Source organism: Dendrobates tinctorius, unplaced genomic scaffold (genome assembly GCF_039654945.1).
Source record: "Dendrobates tinctorius isolate UK_male_01 unplaced genomic scaffold, ASM3965494v1 ptg000016l, whole genome shotgun sequence".
Classification (NCBI taxonomy): domain Eukaryota; kingdom Metazoa; phylum Chordata; class Amphibia; order Anura; family Dendrobatidae; genus Dendrobates; species Dendrobates tinctorius.
Window position 1 is genome coordinate 56,475,001 of NW_027361684.1, and position 5,441 is coordinate 56,480,441.

Below are 5,441 nucleotides of genomic sequence, written 5' to 3' on the forward strand. Positions count from 1 at the left end.
TTCTTACATATGCCTACAGCTGCATGTTTTGCGGCGGTTGACAGCGGCCACACGTGGGGTTTGCCTAACAGACAGGCCATACGCCGGTGTTATATGTGAAACATGCAGCTGCCGGGACTTGATCATATTACTTGAGCACACCCAAGACTACTAGGTTAACACCCAAGCATGCTCGGATAACACGATACCTGAGCACGCTCGCTCATCACTGCTGGCTACAAAACATTGAATCTAATAGGTTTTGAGGTATGACAGGTGTCATTACATTGCAGCTATTCACACTGTGCTTACCCCTTTTCTTATGATCTCATTTCCACGTTCCCCATTACAGGATGTTTAGTGATTGTTATCTCACTTTAGTTACCGTATCGTTCACAATTTGGTAAAGTTGCATTCTTTCAATTAATCTGTCCTTGCTCTGGAATTGTGTTACTTGTATTGTTACTATGTCTTTCCGTAGCATGTAGAACTGGCTGATGGCTTTATTAGACATAGCTGATGGCGGTCGAGTCCATTAAAGGTGTCATATGACCTGTTTGGTGGCGGTTTAGGAGTCCGGTGGAAGTTGCAGATAAGTTAAATATGATAAAACCTCATGGTGGTGAACAGGCTCGGCTTTGGTGGCCAGCCTCAAGGACGTTGTAATGGTAGCGTTAATCAGGGGCGGGCACAGTGGTTAAGCACAGGAGTGAGGAGAATAGGGTCATTGGTGGCCTGAATGTTTACTGGCTCCACTTGAATAGCCACCAATGTGTGCCGCCCCTTTTTGGTGGTCTGTCCTGGTGCTGCATGTCAGATAGCTGGGGACGTACTAACACTTCACCTGACTCCTACTGTGATTGTTTTATTCCTGTGATTTAAATAAAGCTGTGGCCATTTTGACAATGAAAATAATGTTCTTTGTGTATTTATTCCAGTGTCTGGGTTTACTGTAGTTATGGTTGTTTTAGGGTAAGTTCACACAGGACTTTTTTGCTGCGTTTTTTTTTCATTTTTTTTATGCTAATTTTCAGCTGCTTTTTCCATTACCAGCAAAGCCTATAATATTTCAGAAATCTCATGCACACACATTGGTTTTTTGTGTGATCAGGATTTTGTGCTTTGCTGTGTTTTTTGGACATACAGCATGTCACTTCTTTCAGCGGTTTTTGTGCACTTTTTCAGCATTTTTCACCCATTGACTTTAATGGCTGTTGAAAAAACCCTGCAAAAACACAGGTGTCATTATTTGCAATGTTTTTGCTGCAGAAGAGTCATGGACAAAGAGACAAAAAAAAAAACGCACCCTTACCCTTAAGGTGGAGTGGGGTCTGTGAAATATCCAAAAGTCATGAATATGGTGTTATTGGTATGTTGATCTTGGTAAAGTGGACTATGTTCAGTAATAGTATGGGGATATTTGTTAATCAATAACTATATGACTATTATTTTATAGTATTATTTAGTAAATGATCATACTGCAGGGGTTTTCTTTCAGATTTATATATTCTGTTTGTAGCATTTTTATGTGCAGCTAACACAGACTTTATCAATGCTAAAGGGGCCCTTGCATTTGATTAACATGCTGGTGGTGGTGGGCAGGTCCAAATTTTGCCCATCGGACTCTAGTTATGCCCTTGTGCATGTTTGGCACCTGCAGTGTCAGTTTAGTAGTGTAGGGCTGGGTACGCGTGGACTGTCAACCAATCACAGGGGAGGTGCACGATTTGCTGATTGGGGGGAAGACGGAACCATTCACTGAGCCCCTGGCCACACGTAGTGTGCACCAAAGAGCCCTTATATGCATATGAAATAAAAACATTTTTTCCAAGTAAAGAAGGAAAGTATATTCTGCAGGTATGAGTTTTATAAGGGTTAAATCCCTTATAGGACTGTGTAACTAGTATAAAATTGAGTTTTTGGTGTGACATACTCCCTTTAACTCTTTCACGACATATGACATACAATTACGTCGCGTCCCTGACTTTCATGTTGGCTTGCAAGTGGAGCCCGCATCTTTACCTGCAGATGATGGCTGATTTAAGCAGCCATCATGTGTCTTTAACAGCTGTAGATGGTACAGAGCTATTAAATACAGATGTCAATCTCTGACATCGACAATAAACATGCGCAGGCAGTGGGACGCGTCATTCCACGTTCCCATCTACGCACCTGTGACGTGATCACGAGGCATCGATGGGTTGCCATGACAGAGTGGGGTCTGTTGATGACTTTGTGCTTGTCATGATGATTCTTCTATGAAGGAAACATTTAGGCCGGAGTCACACTTGCGTGTGTGATGCGAGAAACCCGCGCGAGTCTCTCGCATCAATACCTGGCACTGCCGCCAGCACTTGGGACTGTAGTGTGTGGCTGCATAGAAATACATGCAGCCACACACTCTGGTCTCGAGTACCGGCGGCAGTGCCAGATATTGATGCGAGAGACTCGCGCGGGTTTCTCGCATCACACACGCAAGTGTCACTCGGGCCTTAGCCTTGCGTTCAGAGGTGATCAAGATTTTCACTAAACATGACAGTGCTTTTGCACTGCTATGTATAGCGCAAGCAATCGGATGATCAGTGCTTCAAGTCTGCTAAGGGGACAGAATTACAGCAAAAAATGTAAACATTTTCTAAAAAATATGAAAAAAATAAAAGCACAAAAGTTCAAATCACCCACTTCTGCAACGTTAAAAATAAAACAATTAAAAAAATAAAATTACACATATTTGCTATTGCTGCATTCAGAAATGTCCGCTCTATCAAAATTTAAATTAAATAATCTGATTGGTAAACAGCATAACAAGAAAAAAAATATCAAAACTCAAGTATTAAATTTTTGGGGCTGCCGCAACATTGAAATTAAATGCAACAGGAGGTGATCAAAACATTGTATCAGCAAAAATATCAGCTCAGGGCGCAAAAAGATAACATCTCACACAACTCCAGATCCTGAAAATTGTAAGTGTTACAGGTCTTGGAAAATAGCGACACATAATTTTTTTTTTTACAAATTTTCAAATTGTTTTCACAACTTAAATAAATGAACTACCATATACAGTATACTCGAGTATAAGCCAAGATTTTCAGCCCTTTTTTTAAGATGAAAGTGTCCCTCTCGGCATAAACTCGAGTAATTGTCCCAGGGGGTCGGCGGGGGAGGGGGAGTGCGGCTGTCAGATAATGCTCACCCCCTCCTGGCCCGGTCTCTGCAGTCCCTGCTTCTCAGATGGTCTCCGGCGCAGCAGCTCCTTCCTGTGTTCAGCCGTCACGTGATACCTCTCATTAAAGTAAAGAATATGCTGACTGTTGAACACTGGAAGGAGCTGCCGGCGCCGCAGACCATAGAAGAAGCAGGGACTGCAGAGACCATGCCAGGAGGGGATGCAGGGGCGTATCTAGGGGGGGGCAACCGGGGCAGTTGCCCCGGGCGCAGCCGGCAGGGGGCGCAGTCCAGGCCGGAATGCAGCGGTCCGCAGTGTCCTCCCTGGCGGCTGCGTTCTGCCGCCCCCCCGCCTGAGAGTCGGCGATTCTCTGTGTCAGCTGTCAAGCTGACAGCAGGCGCAGAGAAGGTGTGCGTGCCGGCTCCCAGGGAACAATTGTACTGACGTCTGTATACACGCCAGTACAATTGCAGCTCTGACCGCTGGGCCAGAGCGACGTCAGCAGTGTGACATGTCATGTGATCACGCTGCTGACGTCACTCCCCGGCGCCCAGAGTGAACGCTCAGCACTGGTGGTAAGTGTGCTCCAATGTGGAGCTGAAGAAACCACCGAAGATGGGGGGTGTTAATGAGTGGGGATGGGGGTTAATGTGTGGGGGGTTTATGAGTGGGGATGGGGGTTAATGTGTGGGGATGGGGGTTAATGAGTGGGGGGGTTAATGAGTGGAGATGGGGGTTACTGTGTGGGGGTTAATGAGTGGGGATGGGGGTTAATGTGTGGGGGGTTTATGAGTGGGGATGGGGGTTAATGTGTGGGGGGTTTATGAGTGGGGATGGGGTTATTGAGTGGGGATGGAATTAATTTGTGGAGGGTTAATGAGTGGGGATGGAATTAATGTCTGGGGGTTAATGAGTGGGGATGAGGGTTAATGTGTGGGGGATTTGGAGTGGGGGGTACATAATGTGTTGGGGGATTTGGGAGTATGGACGGGGGGTTAATGAGTGGGGATGGGGGTTATTGTTTGGGGGGTTAATGAGTAGGGATGGGGTTAATATGTGGTGGATTTGGAGTGGGGGGTACATAATGTGTGGGGGGATTTGGCAGTGGGGATGGTGATTATTTAATGTATGGGGGATTTGGAGTGGGGATGGGGGTTAATGAGTGGGGATGGGGTTAATGTGTGGGGGATTTGGAGTGGGGGGGTGCCGAACCAAATTCTTGCCCCGGGTGCCAGGAAGCCTAGATACACCTCTGAGGGGATGAGTATGACGGGGAGGAGGGGGGGAGCCATTTGATATTCACCTGTCCCCGTCTCACCTCCGCGTGCCACTCTGTCTTCCGCGTTCTCTGGCTGTGACGTTTAGGTCAGAGGGCACAATGACGTGGTTAGTGCGCGCCCTCTGCCTGAACAGTCACTGCAGAGACCCGGAAAAGGGACAGGTGACTATCGCAGGTGCTGTGGCCTGAGCTAGCGGCGACACCAGCACCTGGCTCCCATAGCGCACTGGTGTCCCCATCTGCTGAGGACACCGGCACCTGGCCCCCACCAAAGAGACGAGAGTATGTCATTTTTTTTTTCATCGCAGCAGCAGCTTATGGAGCATAGATATCTATGGAGCATCTTATGGGGCCATCAACCTTTATGGAGCCATAGGGCATATTATTCTATGGAGCATCTTATGGGGCCATTATTAACCTTTGTGCAGCATTATATGGGGCATATTTTTTGTGTGCAGCATCTTATGGGGCCCATCATGAATTGTATGGGGTGTATTTTGAATGGAGCATTTTATGGGGCCCATCATGAACTATATGGAGCATCTTATGGGGCCCATCATAAACTGTATGGAGCATTATATGGGGCTCTTGATTAAATATGGATATTCAAAAACATTTAACCTACTGATGTCTCAATTAATTTTACTTTTATTGGTAGCTATTTTTATTTTTGAAATTTACCAGTAGCTGCTGCATTTTCTACCCTAGGCTTATACGCAAGTGTCTTGCTAAATTTTCTCCCAAATTAGGTTATTTACCTTAACTTACGTAGCGCTCACTGGCATCCCAACCAGGCAAAGATTATTGACAATCTTTTATTTTAGCAAGCAATCATTTTGTCTTACATAGCACATGAATAGTCTCAAGATTTAAGAATGACAGTTATGACATGAAAGATTTCAGCATCAATAATAATTACCGAGTTATTGTAGCATCACCCTTCGCATCGGGGGACCTCGATCAGCGGGAAGGGGTTCTCCTCGGTAAGCATCACAGACTAAGTGCGTCCACTTGAAA